This window comes from Lampris incognitus, chromosome 6 (assembly GCF_029633865.1).
Source record: "Lampris incognitus isolate fLamInc1 chromosome 6, fLamInc1.hap2, whole genome shotgun sequence".
Taxonomy (NCBI): domain Eukaryota; kingdom Metazoa; phylum Chordata; class Actinopteri; order Lampriformes; family Lampridae; genus Lampris; species Lampris incognitus.
The window spans coordinates 38,605,781-38,627,359 of NC_079216.1; the positions used below are offsets into that span (position 1 = coordinate 38,605,781).

At 43.7% G+C, this 21,579-nt stretch overlaps 1 non-coding gene across 1 annotated transcript; it reads right to left on the reverse strand.

The window, feature by feature from the left end:
• Nucleotides 1-20,690: 20,690 nt before the first annotated feature.
• trnap-cgg (transfer RNA proline (anticodon CGG)) lies at nt 20,691-20,762 on the reverse strand. The gene has a single exon. It is a non-coding gene; the product is annotated as a tRNA-Pro (tRNA).
• Between the last annotated feature and the right edge of the window lie 817 nt (nt 20,763-21,579).

The following is a 21,579-nucleotide window of genomic DNA, read 5'->3' on the forward strand; positions in this document are numbered from 1 at the left end:
CAGCTAATCAACTATAGCTGGAATGTTTACATAACTATAGCTGTTGTTGGGAAGGTATATAGGTAAAAAAAACAGGTGAGTTGCTAGAGAACTAGTCTATAAATTATTGTATATATGTATAGCTGACTGGAGCTAAGTTTTTTGACATCGATAAACGGTTTCTGCTGTAAGTCCAGTTACCTTTTACCAGTGGCGAACTGTGACCCTGGGCTAAAGTAGGACCACGTGGCAATAAAAAAAATAGCCAGAGCCCTGTCACATGGAAGTGCAGCATATTAAAGGTTTCTTTGCTCTTAACTGGCTTCACAATACATAAAGGTGATTCCGTAAATCCTTATAATCCAGCTTCTAGTATACCCCTCTGGTCAATCATCTACAAACACACAACAAATAATTTACAGATGTCTCATTAGAACAACAGACGTCAGCAAAAGTTGCATAATTTCAAGACAATAAAAATAGAGAAACCAGCCAATTATTGAAAAAAGCTGCGTACTCACCAAATGAAGGTCACTTTAAAATGAAGTCCATCCTGCGATCCTTTTTAACAAACTGCTGGGTCGTACCATTTGTCCTTTGACTTCAACTCCACAAGAAGTTCTTTTTCAACTGAGATTAAAGCCAAGGCTGACAGATGAGCCTGTCCAGTGCTGTTTCTTTTGTACGTTTTTATTCTTTTCAGTGCTGAGAATGTTCTCTTCACGCCCGGAAGCTGTGGACACGGGTGGTTAAGACCAGGCAAGTGAGAAAGTGGAGTTGGGGCATACTTACAGTCAGTCCCTTTTGCTGGAGAAAGTGGAGGAGATCAGAAGGGCTCTGTCCTTCGAAGTTGGACATAGTGTACATTACTTATAGCTCAATCTTCAGATGGGATATGGCAAAGTGGCACCCATAACTTTCCTCCAGACTGCAGATAGCTGTGTTGGAGAAGCTCTGCTGTGGGTCTAGTACGGCAATAAACAAGAGTCTCTCGTGGTCTTTGAACCTGTCCCTCACCTGTGTGTGCAGGTTGTCCATTATTCTACTGTGTAGTTGTTGGTAATGAGTGCACATGTCATATTGTGCTCCAGCCTGCCGCCTTCTGGGTACCCTAGTCTAACCAACTGTTTCCTCGTAGATGGCATGGAAGCTCACCATCTCCCTCTCAAAGGTGTCACAAAAGTCACTAATCCTCTTTAGACAAAACTGCATGGCCAACACTTTAATCTGCAGAATGTCAAAAAGTATATCCGAGTGTGCAAAGATGGGAGTTGAAGGTAGCCAGAAGGAAACGGAACTCGAAGGTTGACATACCCATCTGCACAGCAAAGTCAGCATCAAAGTCCTTGTGATGATCTACAATGTGCTCAAACACCTCTTGTAGCTCTTCTCTCCTCTCGTACACTGTGTTGACCAAGCGAGATGAATACGGCCACCGTGTTGGGGCAACTCTGGGTAGTCAATGCTGGCATATGTCATCCAATAATTTTGTGTGTTTAGGTGATCTTGTGAAAAATGCTGCCAGGCCACTGAGATGGGTAAATTAAAAAAAAAAAGATTTTGCATTCCCTGATCTTTGCAGCACCTTGAGACATGACCAAATTCAGTGTGTGTGCATGGCAGTGAACAAACAATGCTTGTGGGATTGCTTCCTTTACCCTGGCCATGTAGACCAGAAGCCATCATCACAGTTCCATCATAACACTGAGCAACTACTTTTGAAGTGCATCCTCGAATCTGAAAAATCTCTCCTTCACGTCACTGTTAGTGACATAATGTAACCCAAGTGACATCTGTGCTGAGTTACTCGCATCAGTTGTCTCATCTCTCTTGTACTTTATAGTACTTATATTAGTAATGAATGGACTGGAGACCAAGGCATAACGTTGACCTTTTACTAGGCATATCGTCAAGTCTCAACACTCGCACATGCGTGCTCATTACATATCAAAACCTGCTCACTACATCTCTCCCTTTTAAACTGATACTTTCAGGATCTTTACAGAAAAATTAAATCATATGTTAATAAAGCCCAATGCTGATTTTACCAACAAGACGGGAACAGCTGGCACCTTAAACATCTCTGTAAACGTGAGCATATGTAAATTGGTTAAATGAATTTCACATCTCACATCTAGACACACATTTCACATCTCATATCTAGACACACATTTCACATCTCATATCTAGACACATTTCACATCTCATTTTCCTTTTCTTTTTTTTAATGTTGACCTTTTACTAGGCATATCTTCAAGTCTCAACACTCGCGCATGCGTGCTCATTACACATCAAAACCTGCTCACTACATCATCAACCATGACTGCTACAAATGGTGTGTTCCTCACCTCATCTTTCATTGCATCCCATAACACCTAGGCAGTGGCACTGATTAGGTCATTCTGGATTTTGGTTGACGTACCAGCAAACACCTTAGATGTTGCCAGGTGGCATCTCAGCTCACTGTCATATTCAGCTAAGTAGTCCAAAAACTCCAAATAATTCCCCTTGTTCGCCGGTTTTCTGCTCTCGTCATGTCCTCTAAACGGTAGTTCCTGCTTCCCCCAAAACGCCACAGTGTAGTGTGGATGAGCCATTTCAAAATCTCCGTGTTCTGTCTCACCTATGGGTGTGTCACTAGAAACAATTTGAATCATTTATATTTGAATTTGAATTGTTCAACTTGAATAATTGCATTAAAAAACTGAATCTGAACAACAAAATTTGAAACTGAATTTATCAGTTTGGAACTGAATTCCAATAAACTTGAGACTGAATGTTATATGAAATTGAATTCATTTGCTCTGAAACTATTTGATCCTCACTGAAGATAGAGTTGACTTTTCAGCGAGGATGAGGCTCAAGGCTGACTCCAGACATATTGCGGCCATTTTTTCCCCCAAAGTGCGAGTGATTTTTTTCAAAGGTAGCACCGGTGCAACTACACAATTAATGGACGTTTTGGGGGGGGTCATTTTTCGCTGTCTGACTGAAATCATATTCTGGTGCGACAAACTGGAAAAATTAATCTGGTGACATATTTCTGCGCATACTCACCTTCTGGTTGTGTGCAACAATCTCTCCGCTGTTGCTCAATCAGCTGCAGGTCAATATGGGTGTTTCCAAATGTGTTCAGAGAAACAGTGGCATGCAGGTGTCCGGGGGTGGACTGATGTTTCAGAGCTGCTTTAGTTAAACAACTTAAATTATTAAATCCTGTGCTGGACCAGGGCCCCTTGTCGGGATTGAAAAGCAAGCAATCCCAGCAGTACAGTGTGCCTAACATTCTTGTGTAAGAAGTGGGGTTGTTGTGAAGCGTCTAGTGTGTTGGTGTAGTGTTCTGTGCCTGTCACGTCTCACTCTCAACCTTAACTGCTGGCTAGCTGCAGAAATGCAAACAGGAGAGCTGAGCACACAAGTCTCTCCCTGCCAGTACATAGCCTCTCCAACTGCAAGCCCTATGTAGCGCCTCCTCGTGGCGACACACGGTAACCGGGTACACCTCGGACCCTGGCTGAACTACAAGGGACCCGGAGGAGGTCTGGCCTTTAGACGTGCGGTACGCAGGCCCACTTGTGTGTGGATAGTTTGTTTTGAAAAGTGCTGGGGACATTTACCATGAGCACCAGTGAGTTTTGAAAAGTGCTGGGGACTATGACGGGTTCGACATGTTCACACCTTTTTTCAGTGGGCCGGCCACATAATGTCGACGAGGGACGTACACGGCCTTTAAAAGCTACACCTTCTATGCCTTACGATGCTGTCACGTCAACCTGCTTAGCCTAAATGGATGACATAGCATAATGGTGCGTCATTCATTCTAGTGTTTTGCAACTCACTGTCATGTAAAACAAAAAAAGTTTATGAAATCCACATAACCGACATGTTTGTCTGTCAAGCACACCAGCATGTTTCCCAAATACTGGGACCTTAGACCTATGGGCATCGCTATCCCAAGCCATAACTGCAGCACATTAAAAACAAGCAATGTTGACATCAGTGCCAACATGAACAACGTTGCCACTGGTAGCGCTCATCCACCGTCAGCCCCCAAACACGATGACATTAGACACCAATAGCCAAGTGCAATTACGGGACTCTAAAAACACGGCATTTCGCCCGGATGGGCTTGGTTTGTGTTGCACGATTCAGAGAGCTGTGGCCGAACTCCACGAACCCCTACAGGAGTATGAACGTCAGTGTCAACCACCATATCGAATATACTAATAAGACACGTTAGTCCCTAGCTAACGGGTTTAACCCTTTAGCTGAGCGGTTAGTGATGTCGTCTTGTGGTGCAGTACACCCCGTATCGAATCCCGCACCGGGCAAGAAAATAACCGGTTACAATGGTATCTCAACTACTACCACGTTTTGAATTATCCAGTCATGGCCGGTTAACGGATGACTCGTATTTGTGTGATGATTTGGAGACTTTACAAAAAATGACTGTAGCTCTGAGCAATATGAGACAAACACTTGAACAACTGTTTAAAAGAGAGAATGGACTGATGCTAAATAAACCGGATGACATTGTTATGTTGAAAAACGATGATCTTAGGGCACTGCCAGTTCGAAAGTCCAAGTTGAAACTGTCCAAAAAACGAAAACTGTCCATTAAACTCTGAACCATTTTGTAACATGCAACTGTGTGTTGGTGTGTCTTATTGCTTCCCACGTCTGCCTCTGCATCTTTCCCACTCCTGGCTAATAGTTTAAGCTTTTGTATATCAATCAGAAATTATCACCCTGTACCACACTGCTGACTTGTTGATGTTTTGCGAGCACTCACACGCATTTTAACTGCAGTGTTCCCACTCACTTTATTGTAATTTTCTTTAGTTTTATACAAACACTAACATTTCTATGCATCTTAAATTTCCTACTGGAATCATCAAAACCTTGGACTTCGTGTTATTGTGAGAAATATTGTGTTGCAAAGACACTTTGTGTGGTTTATTCCAGCGTAAATACAACTATGTCTTATAGAAGTACTGCACCTATTTAGACTTGAGCGTTATTGGGGACTCAAAACTTAATGCTACTAGCTAGCAATCCCATTGATTCTCTATGGGTAAGTGGTTAGCTTACACCAAGCTAAAAAAATTGATCTTTTAATTTTTAACCTAACCCATCAATCTACATGCCTGTTGTTTTTTAATGATTTATTGAGGTAAATTATCCGTTTAGGATTCAAAAACACCAATTAAGCAGCGTAAAATGCTATAAATTGTCTCTCAATTTAATTACTCCAGCAACACGGCGGTGCCGCCATCTTGGTTTGAATTTTCTGATCCTAATCGTGCACGGCTACGTCCAACACAAACCACGCCCATCCGGGCGAAATGCCGTGTTTTTAGAGTCCCGTGCAATTACAATCCCTTTCCCAGAGGCGAATGCAAGCAAAGGACCGAGTAACTTAAGGTTCGGGATACCAAAATTACTAGTGTTATTTTTCCTATCCCTATGTTCCAATATGAAAATCATCTAGCCTTGCTATACGCAGCGGTCTGTGACTGTACACTAAATAGCGCTATATTTCTCTAATTGTTGCCTGTAACACACACCCAGTTTAGCTAACGTTAGCTATCTACCACCAGCTACTTCCGGTTGCCTGTAGAGTTTAGCAGCTAATAGCTAGGGATTTTCGATTTCAACTTGAATGTTAACAGGTCTCACGCGCTGCTGCATACCGAGTGCACAGCAGCAACACAGGGGTGTAGAAGATAAGTGCTCAAGAATATTTTGTCTCGATTTAGATTTTGTGACGTATTTTGTGTTTGTCTGCTCTGGACACTTCCCTACGATGCCGCTAGGGGGCGCCAGTGTTTATATATTGGGCATCACTGTTTCCGAATTGTCTTATTCTGCACTCTCTCTCTCTCTGGAGTCGGATCACGGCACAAGCGAAGTCCGCTTCGCTCCTGTTATTTTATTATGTACTTCAATTTTAGTACAGAGAAGTCGGTAACTTCCATCTGTAAATCTAACAGATTTACCAGGATCATAGTGATTTTTGGTATCTCTATTAATGACAGGATTTGCACAAACGTAGTGTAACGTGCATCCATCGGAGTAAGTTTCACTTGAACATGGGGGGGGGGTCAGGGGGTCCTGACTCCTGACTAACTAAATCTAAATAGTTCACCATTTGAACAAATCCAAACATTCACAATTTGAACAATTAAAGTTATCTTAGTTTGTGTGACAACCACAGAAAAATAGCGTAACAGGAAAAATAATCTGTAAACTTAAACTAGTAACCGTTAGCTGTTAGTAGAACTAGCTAGGTTCTTCTAGGTAATTCTCTCATCTTACTCTTTTTTGCACCAAAAAAAGCACCGGATATCTTCTGTTAATTTCCTCTTGCTCATGTTGACTCTGTGAATGAAAGTAGTAGATGCATTTGAACTAATACAATACCCTTGGCACACATTGGTTTGTAGATGTACCTATTATGTTATCTCATGTGCCCGAAATTATCAGTTCAAGTTCATTTAAGCTAACATAAACGTCTAGGGGCTACTGTTAGCAAGCGCTAGCTAACTAGCTAGCTAGTTCGTGAGGGGGTCTGAATTGCTAACCCCAAACACAAGTTATAAACTAGATAAGGCTATAATTCATTGGGAAATACGTAAGAAAATCTAACTCAGAAACCCCAAAGGTAAGAAAGGGTGGTGTATTGGGCTAGACAAGCAAGCTGGCTAGCTACGTTACTTACACTTGCTTACGCGATCATTCATACCCCGGTCTCCTGGTTGTCATGAGCAACTGCAAGACAGCAACGAGGTCGGCAATCCCAGTGGCAAGGTTAAAATGGTATGGTCCAAGCATAGGCGTGTATGAAATCGTTGGAAAACAAGTATGAATGACATTTTAAGTGTCTGTGTTATTATTTTACCTTTTTTGGCGAGGGAGTTAACAGTATCATTCATGATATATTTTTTGGGGGGGACAAATTCACCTCTTCTAAATATTGAGGGGGACATGTCCCCCCTGACCCCCCCCATAAGTTACACCTGTAAGTAGACACGTTGGTCCGTGGCTAACCGGTCGGACCCTTTAGTCCAGTGTTTCTCAACCGGGGGTCCGCGGACCCCTTGTGGTCCGTGGTGTAATTGCAAGGGGTCCGTGAAAATAAAATGTCTTTAAAAAAAGATCCTATGACATTTATAGAAATAGGATTATTTTACTCAAATGTGACTGAGACCTTTATCTAGCTAAACTATAAAGGGTAACAGGACTTTTTTCTCTAATTACATCTGTTTCATAAGTGTGTTTTATTGTATTTTAATAAGAGATCTCGCTCCCGTTTGCATTGTTAAAAGTTACTGCATAAAAATTCTGTTGTTACATATATCTGAAAGTTACTGAATACATATTCTGTTTTGTTACATATATCTGAAAGTTACTGCATAAGAATTCTGTTTTGTTAACTATATCTAAGTTACAACTGAAAGCTCTTATTTTTGCCCCAAAGAGTGAATAAATGCTATAATGCAATTTAAAATGCAGTTTCTACTGTTTCTACAAATTGCAACCCCCCTCCCCCAAGATCAGGTGGAGGGGTCCTCAGGGTAGATCAAAAATACGCAGGGGGTCCGGGACCCCAAAAAGGTTGAGAACCACTGCTTTAGTCGACTGGTTAATGTTGTCGCTTGCGGAGTGGGAGACACAGGTTCGCGTCCCGGCTGTGGCGGTTCCGGGCTGCCCCCTTAATTTGCTACATTGGTGTCAGAAGTGGGATGGTGCGACCGTGAGGTCATCGGAAGCGCGTGCGCCCAGGGACGTGAAGGAGCTGCATTGCACCAAGGCGGGCGATAGTCGACCTTTTTGGATTATGTCTAGTTTTTTCCTGAAAAGGCAATTTAGAAAATTGAGTTTCTATTAATTCAGCCACACGGTCGTCGTCTTCTTCTTCTTCTTCTTCACTAATTCCCGCCATTTTGCTGGGACTAAATCCTTCATTGTCGTTCTCTCGTCTCTTTTCCCCCTTGCTCACTGACTGAATACCTTCGCTGGTCGCTTGTCAAATTCGCGAATACCCGGAAGATGTCGGTATATTGTCCCGCCCACAACTCAACAAAATCTAAGACAACTGTCAAAATCAAATTCATGCCCACATTGACTTGGACTCAGGCATTCGGTTACAGCTTCCAAAGGTCCTGGCACGGGGAAGCCGCTGATTCACCCAGATACCATCGGAAGAAAAATTGTGATTGCCAAGACATATTAATCCAAGTTTATAACGATGATCTAGAAACTATTATTTCGGTGAATAAAAATAATTAAAAAAATTATAAGGAGTACAAACATTCTTTCAATATTCTTTCTTGGGTATTCACAGAATACCTTGACTGTTGTGTGGAAGACTGTTGTGTGGAGTTCAGGGAGGAGTTAAGACAGGCGCTGGGTGGTAGTGAAGAGTTGCAGTATGGCTGGACAGGCACAGCAGAAATAGTGAGGGAGACATCTAGGAAGGTGCTTGGTGTGTCATCAGGACAGAGGAAGGAAGACAAAGAGACTTGGTGGTGGAATGAGGAAGTACAGCAAAATATACAGAGGGAGAGGTTGGCAAAGAAGAAGTGGGATAGTCAGAGAGATTAAGAAAGTAGACAGGAGTACAAGGAAATGCAGCATAAAGCGACGAGAGAGGTGGCAAAGGCAAAGGAAAAGGTGTATGGTGAGTTGTATGACCGGTTAGACACCAAGGAAGGAGAAAAGGACTTGTACCGATTGGCTAGACATAGGGTCCGAACTCGGAAGGATGTGGCTCAAACCTGACTTGTGGGTTAATCAAGAAAGCTTGCCTTTTTCACGAGAGTGTCTGTAATGTCCCTAGACGCCTTATCTTACTGACATAAGAATAATTCAAGAATGAGCCGACTTCGTAGGTTCTTAACTGTGTAGCTTTTACTAGCGTTCGTTCAACATACAACCTTCATAACATGAGCGTCTAACTTCCTGTATACGTCACACGCACTGCACGTACACCCGTGAGTAGGTCAAGTTAAACAAGTGACAGGACCTTCAAAATAATAACATCTTTCATTCATTACATCTCCCCCTCTAAGATGATTTTCTAAACATTTCTCTGAACATTTACTGCCAACAATTTTAACTCCAGTTTAGCAACTCCTGACTTTAACCATAGCTTTATTTGACAAATAAAATAATACCATTTTCTTTCTTTCAGCAACTGTAAAACAGAAAGAGCAAAGACATCAAACATCTTTGATTTACAGTGTCCAACATTTTACTGACAGGCCTGGGGTGTAAGCTTTAAAGAGTCCATAACTCAACTGAAATATTTATATTTTAATTCCAACCTGTATATCACCCCCATTTTCACAAAAATAAAATTAAAAAAAATCTCCCACAGTACACAAGTCCATACGCCTCACAAATCCAGCCGGATTGCTGGCTTGCTCACCCTGCCAGAGCGAGTAACATATGGTGTGGAAATTGGCATTTCTGCTGCTCGGGACTCATCCGTGTTTCCACTCTCCCCTGGAGTGACATGGTCAGGATCCCTGCTGACAAAGGTGAGTGTTTTGGGTGTGGCCAACAGGTGGCGCCTGTTCCTTCTGAAATGTTCACCTTGAGCTGTCTCCACTATGCAGGATCTGGGAGTGGAGCTCTGACTGTGAACAACTGCTGGCATTGCCCATGTTTTCTGTCCATCAAGTTTGGTGAGTATTGCGTCACCTGAGTTCAGTGGGCGCAGTGTCCGCACGCCGTTCCTGCGGTTGTAGTAGAAAGCCTGCCTCGATTTGGCTGCAGCGTCAGCGGTTTTGATCAGTTCCTCTTTAGGCCAGGGCGGTTTCAGGTTATGCTGCAATGTGGGTAAGGTGGTTCTGATTCTCCTACCCATGAGCAATTCCGCTGGACTGGCTCCAGTGGAAGAAGAGGGTGTAGCTCTGTATGTCAACAGGGCGAGGAGAGGGTCTTCCTATCTTAATATGCTTTTGGCTATCTGAACAGCCCTCTGCCTGTCCATTACTCTGGGGGTAGTGTGGGCTTGAAGTCACACGGATGAAATCATAATCCTCACTGAACCTCCTCATCTCTTCTGAAACTAGCTGTGGCCCATTATCGCTAACTACAATTTCAGGGATACCAAAACGTGCAAATGTAGCCTTCAGCCTAGCTACAACCTGACTGCTAGTAGTTGTTGGTAGATTTAGGATCTCCAAAAACCTGGAATAATAGTCAGACACTATCAAGTAGTTTTGCTTTTTGTACTCACACAGGTCTATGCCAACTTTCTGCCATGGTCTGGATGGGAGCTCACTTGACATTAAAGGCTCTTTTCTCTGTGTGTTCTTGTGTTCTCTGCAGAATTGACATTGCTGTATCCTTGTTGTAATGTGCTCCATCATTTTGGGCCACCACACTGATTGGCTAGCTCTCTCTCTGCACTTAACTATCCCCTGGTGCCCATCGTGTATTCTCTCTAAGATCACCTCCCTCATCTCTGTGGGAATGACGATACGACTGCCTCTGATGACTAAACCATCTACCTCAGATAACTCCCCTCTCACCTGATAAATGTGTCTGACTGTCTCCGGCACTTTATCAACATACTCAGGCCAGCCGTGTCTGATGAAGCCCAACACTGTCTGGAGCTGCAGATCCCCATCCATGCTCTGTTTTATCTCCTGCATCCTTTGAGGTGTGGCAGGCACCTGGCACACGATGGCATCGATGTGCGCCGCAACATCATCATGAGAAGCACCATCTCCGTAGCACTGCTCTGGGCCTCTGGAGAGTGCATCAGCCACAGCTAATGTTTTGCCTGGTGCGTATTCAGCCACTGCATTGAAACGCATCAGCCTCATTAAAAGTCTCTGGCACCTAATGGGCACATTATCCAACTCTTTGCTGTTCATGACAGCCACTAGTGGTTTATGATCGGTGACAAGTCTGAAATTGTCAAGCCCAAACAAGTACTTCTCGAACCTTTCACATGCCCAGACGCTGGCTAAGCACTCTTTCTCGATCTGTGCGTACCTTGTCTCTGCGTCACTCAGCCGTCGGGAGCAGTAGGCCACGGGCTTCCAGTGTTCCCCGTGCTGCTGGAGCAGAACGCCCCCCAGCCCGTAGCTACTGGCATCTGCTGACACCACCGTAGCCTTAGTGACGTCATAAAAGGTGAGTACCGGGGCGGTGGCGAGTGCTGCTTTAAGGTCTTGGAATGCTGTGTTCTGTGCAGGTCCCCACAGCCACTCTGTCGTTGCTTTAAGCAGTCTATAAAGCGGCTGACCTACAGTGGACAGCTCTGGGACGTATTTTGCCAAATAGTTCACCATCCCGAGGAACCTCTTGAGTTCCGTCACGTTCTGGGGCTGAGGAAAGTTCTCTATTCCGGCCACTTTGTCCGGGTCAGGTCTGATGCCTGCCTCGTCGATGACGTGACCAAGGAAGCAGACTTGTTTCTGTTTGAACTTGCATTTCGCTTGGTTCAGTTTGAGACCTGCTGTTTCAATGACCCCCAGTGCCTCTGCTAGGCGCCGGTCATGGATTTCCTCAGTCTCTCCATGTATAAGGATGTCATCCATGTACACCTCTGTGCCCTCTAGCCCGGTCAGAGTTTCCGCCATCTTTCTCTGGAAAATCTCTGGAGCACTCGTTATACCAAATGGAAGGCGGCAGAAAGCATACCTCCCAAATGGGGGGATGAAAGTGGTGAGCCCCCTGCTGTCTTCATGCAAGGGGATCTGGTAAAACCCACTTGCTGCATCCAACGTTGTGAAGAACTTTGACCCTGCGAGCCTTGGCATTATTTCCCCCATAGTGGGCAGCACGTATTTCTCACGTTTCACTGCTCGATTCAGCCTCCTGAGGTCAGCGCAGCAGCGAACCTCTTTCTTGTTCGGTTTCAGCACTGGCACCATAGCGGCGCACCATTCTGTGGGCTGAGTCACTTTTTCAATAATGCCCTCATTTTCCATGCGCTGCAGTTCTTTCTTAACCAGTGGTACAAGTGGCAGAGGTATCCGTCTGGCTGTATGCACCGCATATGGCTGGGCACCCTCCACCAGAGCTATTTTCACTGGGTCTGTTTTCAGCAGTCCACTTGAACCGAAAACTCCACTGACCTCATCCATCCGCTTCACTAGACCCATCTCCACTGCCTCTGGATGACTCAGCAGACAGCTGCCTCTCCCCTTGATCACATACACTGGAAAGGAGTATTGTTTCTCCTTGTAGTTGGTTGTGGCTTGAAACTGTCCTATGCAGCTGATGTTTCCACCTGGGCTTATGAAGCATGTGTCAGGAGGTCCCAGTTTTATGTTTGGCTTCAGCTTTTTAAATGTCCCTTGGTTGATAACAGTAGCGTCAGCCCCTGTGTCAATTTTAAAGGTTATTGGTACATCACTTATTGTTAAACTAACAGTCCAATCTTCCTGACTGCTCTCTTTGCCAACTTCTCCCAGAAAGTACAGCTGTTTAACCTCTTCAGTGACTTCTCTCACCGCTTTAGAGTGACATACACGCTCCCAATGTCCCTTTTTATGACACTTGTTGCACTTACTGTTCATTGCAGGACACTTCCGCTCATCGGTGTGCTGCGTCTTGCCGCACCTCCCGCATTCATCTACTTTGTTGGTTGCAGGACTGCTGCCACCATGACGCTGTCCGCCCTTTTTCTTTTGGTGTCCGTCCCGCCGTCGGACAAAATTGACGTTAGCCAGCTGGGCCTCTGGTTGGTTAGCTTGGAGGCTGAGCTGCTTTGTTATTGCCTCCGCCTGGCGCACTTGTTCAATGACTTTCACCAGAGTAAGGTCCGCTGTGAGCTGGAACTGACGGGAGAGCACTTTGTCTTTTATGCCCACTACCAGACGATCTCTGATATGTTCATCCCTCTTGTCCCCAAACTCACAGTGTTCAGACACCTCATACAATGCCCGGATGTACATCTCCGCTGTTTCTCCTGGCTGCTGGCTACGTTGATAGAATCAACGCCCTCTCATGTATGATGTTACGGCGGGGAATAAAGTAGTCGTCGAACTTTTTCAGTACGATATCATAGTCCACTTTATCACCCTCCGCCACCAAGTCAAACGAGTTGAATATCTTTTCAGCCTCGCTTCCCATTGCATATAAATCAGCGAACTCACTTGAATCTCCCCGTCGTCTTTATCCAGCTTTGTCGCTAGCCTGAAGCGCGAAAACCGTTGTTTCCACTCCGGCCATTCAACGGGGCAGTCAAACTTGAATTCACTCGGCGGATTAAACTTCGGTATGACCGCTCGTGTTCAGATACACAGACTATTCTGACACCATGTAATGTCCGTAGACGCCTTGTCTTACTGACATAAGAATAATTCAAGAATGAGCCGACTTCGTAGGTTCTTAACTGTGTAGCTTTTACTTGCGTTCGTTCAACATACAACCTTCATAACATGAGCGTCTAACTTCCTGTATACGTCACACGCACTGCACGTACACCCGTGAGTAGGTCAAGTTAAACAAGTGACAGGACCTTCAAAATAATAACATCTTTCATTCATTACAGTGTCCGTGTGCATTATCCATGTTAGATCCTCAGTGATGTGAACACTGAGATACCTGAAGCTGCTCACCCCCTTTCTACTGGGGTCCAATTGATTGAGAGACGGATTTAGGTCTTCAGCTGTATCTTTCTGAAGTCCACAGCAAGCTACTTGGTTTTACTGACGTTCAGGGAGAGGCTTTCAGTCTGACAGATCATGTAGTTCTTCCAGGTAGGTTGTCTTATTGTTACTGGAGATCAGGCGGCGGCGGGGGGGGGTCTTATGTTGAGGGTGAGAGAGGTGGAGGTGTATCTACCCACCCTAACCAAATGAGGTCTGCCAGTTAGAAAGTCAAGGACGCAGTTGCACAGGGATGCGTTCAGGCCAAGTTCCCTGAGCTTACTGACCATTCTAGGGGGCACTATGGTACTGAAGGCTGAACTGTAGTTACAACCCATGTTGTCAAGCTGGGATTGGGTGGTGTCCTGTGAATTTGCTATGAGTATCCATCCATTCTACCCATTATCCGAACCGCTTATCCTGGTCTCAGGGTCACCAGGATGCCGGCGCCTATCCCAGCAGCAGTGGCGCCCCCAGAAATGTTTCATAGGGGTGGCCAAATGGGGCCACTGAAAATCCTTTGGGTGGCACACCAAAACCAAAAGCTATGACTAAATTTCAGAAATTCTATTATGCTGTTGTAGTATACTGTATATGCTAGTTGAAAACTGTCAATATGAGAGTTAATGAATCGCATACTGAAATACATTGGTTTCTTTTTCTTTTTTTACCTTTACTGTTACTAAATATCTGATGTTCATAGACTAATACCGGTATAGTTAACATTTTGAGTTCCACAACAATTCTGTTTTAATGTGTTATGTATCTGTATATCTTGTAACATGTTAGACGATTCATCGTTATATTGTATATGTCCAAAAATGAAAAACAAAACAAAAAAGCATAATCATGGTCAACAATATACATTTTATTATAGCCTACTCACAACCCATTCATATCCCTGCTTTATTAGGCTACATTAATTTCAATACAGCTGTATTCACCCGTTGCTGTGTCTTTTGTGAACAAATATGTTATAGGCTATGTCCAAAAATGAAAAACAAAACAAAAAAAGCATTATCATAGACAACATACATTTTACTATAGCCTACTCACAACCTATTCATATCCCTACTTTATTAGGTTACATTCTTTTCAATACAGCTTTATTCACCCATTGCTGTCTTTTTGTAAACAAACGTATTATAGGCTATGTCCAAAAATGAAAAAAAAGAAGCTAGAAACAGAGGCTACTCAGCTACTGTCAGAGGCAGACTGTGCACGAGGGAGGGAGTGTGACGCAGTGACGTATGATCAAAAGCGGCTGGCTGCCTGGCTATGCATTTGTTATTTTCTTTGACATGAATTATTAAGAAAAATATGCATTATTGATTTAAATGAACAGCACCTAATGTAAAATATCAGATAGAAGCATATTATGCATAATCAGAAACACATTCTGCATATGCGACTCATGGCTGGAGGGGGGCAGGGATAGTATCAGGGTGGCCGTGGCCACCCCTGGCCACCCCTTGGGGGCGCCACTGCCCAGCAGTCATTGGGCGGCAGGCGGGGAGACACCCTGGACAGGCCGCCAGGCCATCACACAAGGCCAACACACACACATTCATACCTAGGGACAATTTAGTAATGCCGATTCACCTGACCTACATGTCTTTGGACTGTGGGAGGAAACTGGAGCACCTGGAAGAAACCCACGCAGACATGGGGAGAACATGTAAACTCCACACAGAGGACAATCGGGGACGACACCCAAGGATGGACTATCCCGGGGCTCAAACCCAGGACCCACTTGCTGTGAGGCGACCGCGCTAACCATTGCACCACCGTGCCACCCTTGGTGGCCTGGTGATTGTTATGAGTAATTTGCAGTAAATGAGTAGTCACTGAAACAGCAATCCCCTTTCACACAGGCTACCACACCATTTTAGTTGTCTTAGTTAATATACATTTTGAAGGATAACATTAGAAGTCTTTCATTTGATTAAGGTAGCTAAAAAGGTAACTTTTTATTTACAAGTCTGATTTTCAATGGGAAATTTGCAAAATACTGCTCTAGCTGAGCAGCAAACTCAGCTCTTTCCCGTCCTTCATTGCCTAGGGAGAAAGCTCAGGCTAATGTGATGGCTAACAAACATCAGTTATCTCACATTCAAAATTATTGAATATGCATCTCAGCCTTGCAGGATGGAATTGATGTGATTCTGCAGTTCCCAGATATACATACATTTGCTATAATCATCCATTCATCCATCCATTATCCAAACCGATTATCCTGCTCTCAGGGTTGCGGGGATTCTGGAGCCTATCCCAGCAGTCATTGGGCAGGAGGTGGGGAGACACTCTGGACAGGCCGCCAGGCCATTACAAGGCCAACACACATATTCACACCTAGGGAAAATTTTAGTATGGGCAGTCCACCTGACCTACATGTCTTTGACCTGTGGGAGGAAACCTGAACATCCAGAGGAAGCCCAAGCAGACATGGAGAGAACATGCAAACTCCAAGCAGAGGACGACCCATGATGACCCCCAAGGTTGGACAACCCCGAGGCTAAAACCCAGAACCTTCTTGCTGTGAGGCGACCATGCTAACCCCTGCACAACTGTGCCACCTTTGCAATAGTCAACCCAGGTCAACAACATTCCATATATTGCTCTTGACCTTCTACACTTTCAAGGCAGAGTTCAGGTTAGCACCAGTGCTACCCACGCAACCGACGTCAAGACTACTTATAGGAAGCCCACCTTGCTCACATTCTCTCAATTTCTTGTCCAGGGCATCAGCCACAGCTGGAGGCCGTTTGTACGCAAATGAAGAAGTGTTTGAGCATTCAGTGTCCTTCCCAGATGGATGTCATCAAATTTTCTGTTTGTTGTGCGTCAGGATGGCCGAGCGGTCCAAGGCACTGGTGTCCAGGTCGCAATGTCCTTTGAAGGTGTGGGTTTGAATCCAACTCCTCACAAGGCTTTGTGAATGAAGAATCCTGAGCTCCCTCATTCAGGTCTACACTCAGTCCTGCTCACTCCACTCTGCCAATGAAAGGCGCCCGGCACTTCTGCCATGATGAGGCCCTAAGGCATTAGTCAGACTCTTCTCTTCTGTACTTCCCTGGTGATGGAACGAGTTACCAAACTCCATTCAATCTGCTGAGTCCCTCACCATCTTTAAGGAGAAGCTAAAGACCAAACTCTTTCTTGATCACCGCCACACCTCATGGTATTAATATAAGAAAAAACTTTGCTTCCATGCATTGCCTTTGTGCACTGCCTGTTGAAAACTATGTCCTGTTGGACCTGAACCTAGTTTTTTGGCCCTTACTTGCGTTGTCACCTTCTGACTAGACCCTTGCTTTTGTTGTATTAACCCTCAGATGTGCATTGCTTTGGATAAATGCATCTGCTAAATGAAATTTTAACATTGTAATAATCCTTCATGTAGTGTTTATGAAGAGACAAGCAAGCGTGTACATTTGCTTGTCTCACAACCTCCCGAACAAAAATAACAGACTTGTCCTGTGGTAGTTTCACATGTGCTGCTTGGCTTGTGTTAATGCTGAAATGCTGCATTTCAGCATTAACACAGTAGCAGTGATGTTGGGTATTTCTTCACATGCAGCACAGAGTTGATGACGTCCGGAGAAAGCGTGTTTGGAAACGGGCAAATATTATGAATTCCTGTATGCAGTAAGGCCCCGCAGGACCATAAAGAAGTACATCGGCATTCCATCATGCTGGGCTCGTCCGGGATTTGAACCCAGGACCTCTCGCACCCAAGCGAGAATCATACCCCTAGACCAAGTCACATGTCAGGGGCCAATATAATTAAATGTCAAGGCATTGGTGGTTCAGTGGTAGAATTCTTGCCTGCCACTCCTGGGCCAGTTGCGAAAAGGTGTAACAGAGAAACAGCCAATAGGAAGGATACAAATATAATATCTGTATATAATTATAATCTTTTTAATTCCTCAAAAGTCATGGGTTCAAATCCCGATTGGGGCATTGTCAAATGGGAGATATATAAGTGGAAAGCATTGAAAATACTTGGAGTTTAAAAATGAATTGCAACTGTAAATGAAAAAATGTTTTTTTAGTTTATATTTTTTTAGTTTTTAAATTAATTGGATGACGTAAATGCTGCTACTGTGAACATTGTAAAATAATGCTCTCAGTGACGTATAAGAGGTGTACTAATATTTCAGTCATTCCCTTCTTTGTCAAAGTGTGTTTCCTTATCAGTAATATCCTCCACAAAGATTATTAATGTACTGCTTAAATTAACTGAACCAATATAATCAGATACATTCTTATGACACAGAACCTATTTCTATAGCTGGCAGTATTAAGTTGTTAAATCAATTTAACAAAAGGACAAAAGCATGTAATATTTCAAGTAAAGGTCAAGTTTATTAATGCACATAGTTTCATTGACACAGAGCAAGTTCTAAATCGCCGATAGGAAGCAGGTATGAAAACTGAAAAAGTCTACTTTTAAAAGAAAATCTATACAAACATTTAAAATATTTTTTACATGTCTCAGTCTCCACCGCGACCCAACCCCGGAAAAGCGGCTGAAGATGAGATGAGATGAGATGTCTCAGTATTTCCACAAGTAAAGCATGACAGGTTTTCGCCATGCATGAAGGTCAGTTTAACATGCAGTCTTAATTACACAGATATAACATAAGATCAAGTCACATTTATAAAAAACAAACTAAATATATTAATGAACAGGAAGGTTGCGAAGATGAAAGTAGCCACTGTTTAACATACAGTCTTAATCACACAGATATAAACACAAGATAAAGTCATTTATAATAAAACAGACAAAATATATTCATCAAACAGGAAGGTTGTGGAAATGAACATAGTACGTCATCGACCCCCTATACAAATATACAGCATTTTTTTTACATGTCTCAATGTTTCAGACAAAGGTAAAGTCCGTGAATATTCATAAAGTGTTTCAAAAATAATATGTAACATTTAAGGCCAGCATTTCAACACAACTTTTTACAATAACTTAATGAAAATGACAAGCATACACGTGCATATAAACATACATCCCTGTGCCCCAAAATGACTGAATAAGAGAGCACTATGTACATGTGTACGACAAAGCAATCAACAAATTCTGAGGTCTGGTCATCCCAGTTTTTTGATGAGAATTTTCACAGACTCTCCGTGAGCTCTACAAGACAGAGGTCAGGCTATGCGAAATTACTCTGGCTGTAATTGGGTAAACGTTGATGCTCTAGCAGGTACAGAGTGCAACTTGGCCTGAGATTGTACGCTTGACAAAGTCAAACTGAATGAGTAGCCACTGAACCAGCCATCCCCTTTCGCACATGCTATGTCACCAGTTTAGTTGTCATTGCTAATGTACATTTTGAATTATATCATCGGAAAACTTTCATTTGAGTCAGCTAGCTAAAAATGTTTCTACTTACAAGTTTGACTTTGAATGGCAAATTTGCAAAGTACTGCTCTGGCTCAATAGCACACTCAGCTCTTTCTGCTCCAATATTGACAGGGGAGAATGCTCAGATTTCAAGATTCAAACATTCATTTATCACGTATTTTACATACAAGTACAATGAGAAGTGAACTGTTTATTGGCAAACTCTGAAATTGTGCAACAAAAAGAAGTAGAACACAAGTAGATAGGAATGACATTTTAAAAAGTTAAGTGTCCAGGGGGCGGGGCGGCGGCGGCGGCGTACGTCCAGGTAGTCTAGCGGTCTATTCCATTGCCTACCAACACAGGGATCGCTGGTTTGAATCCCCGTGTTACCTCCAGCTTGGCTGGGCGTCCCTGCAGACACAATTGGCTGTGTCTGTGGGTGGGAAACGGGATGTGAGTATGTGTCCTGGTCACTGCACTAGCACCTCCTCTGGTCAGACAGGAGGCAGCTGGTGAGGCCGGGGAAGATCACATCCAGCAACCAGACAGTCAGCACTGGCGCCCCAAATAACGGCTCTTCAGGTGACCCATCTGATAAACTCCTGAAGTTTGCGGACGACATAACCATCATTGGCTTTATCCAGGATGGTGACAAGTCTGCATATAGACAGGAGGTTGATCAGCTGGCCCTCTGGTGCCACCATAACAACCTGGAGCTGAACATGCTCAAAACAGTGGAGATGACAGTGGACTTTACTTCAGGAGGAATCCTTCAACACTGCGCCCCCCCTACCCCCACCATACTCAACAGCATGGTGTCTACTGTGAAAACCTACAGATTTCTGGGGTCCACAATCTCCCAGGACCTAAGGTGGGCATCCAACATAGACACAATCATCAAAAAGGCCCAGCAGAGGATGTACATTCTCTGCCAGCTCAAGGAATTCAACCTGACTCAGGAGCTGTTGATTCACTTCTACACTGCAATAATCCATTCTTTCCTCTGCATACCATCACTGTCTGGTTTGGTTCGGCCATGAAACAGGACAGGGACAGACTATAACGGACAGCTAGGTCTGCAGAGAAAATCACTGGTGCCAATCTACCCTCCATTCAAGACTTACACACCCCCAGACTCAGGAAACGGACAAGAAACATCATTGCAGACCCATCACTTCCTGGTCACAACCTGTTCCAACTCCTTCCCTCTGGCAGGCACTAGGGAGCACTGCAACCCAAAAGAACCAGATATAAAAACAGTTTCTTTCTGTGGGCTGTCATTCAAATGAAAACTTAACACTGTCAAATAAATCCAACCATTTTGTATATACTGTACTGTAAATTGTACGTATACTGGTACCCTCTGTGATGTCCATCTACATCAGACATGTATCTAAGTTACCTGCTAACATCTATTTTCAGCATCTCTGATAAAGCCTATGTACCATTGCATTTTATCACCTGTACAAGTCAATCCTTTTGTATATATGTGAAGATTGTTGTGTGAATTCTCGTCTCACACTAGTGACAAGGGTGACAAGGCTTTGCAAATGAAAGACGCTTCACGAACAGAACTTGTAGCAGTGGTGTTGAGTATTTTTTCAAATGAAGCACAGTGTTGATTACCAAAGAAAGCATTTATGGAAACAGGCAAACATTATATAACTCCTTTATGCAGCAAGGCCCTCCTTGACCTTACAGACAGCATATCAGAATTGTGTCACATGAGGCTCGTCCGGGATTTGAACCCGGGACCCCTCACACCCGAAGCGAGAATCATACCCCTAGACCAACGAGCCACAGGAAACCAATATTTTTTTTATACTTTTATTTTCATTCTTTCTTTTTCAAGGTCGAGCATCAACAGGGTAAACCAATAACAAAGCCTGTTAGATGGCTACGCACATACCGATAGCTCGTATGTGCATGTGCTAATCAACACTTTAGCTTCTGACTTATTAATATTTACATTAATGTGAGTACTCCCACTCTTCAAAGCTCTTTTTGCTGCTTTATTCGACTTCTCATTCCCATCAATTCCAACATTGCCAGGGACCCACACAAAACTAACAAATGCATTCGTTGAATTCTGAATAATGATTGTAGTATTTAAAAAAATAAACCCTCTATACTCCTGGAGTTGCATTTCCCCCCCAAATTTCTTTATTGGCTTTCCAAAGAAATGAATAACATGTACACATTTGACAGTAGTGTTAAAAGTGTTTTGTCTCTTCGTTATCTATTGCAAACTGCATTCCAGCCCCTCCCAGCCATTCTTGTAAACCTCACTTCCACCCACACCATTTCTTAGTTGTCCCCCCCCCCACCCAGGAGACTCATTCACACACATGCATACCAGGACAGGGAAAAGAAAAATAAATAAATAAATCCATTATCCAAACCACTTATCCTGTTCTCAGGGCTGCAGGGGTGCTGGAGCCTATTCCAGCAGTCATTAGGCAGCAGGCGGGGAGACACCCTGGACAGGCTGCCAGTCCATCACAGGGCAACTGACTACTAAGCATATCTCTCTGAAAAATGGGAGACCAATAGTGACGTTCTCATACTTGATTTAACAGATAAATCCCTCCCTAAACAAATTAATAACGCTGTCTT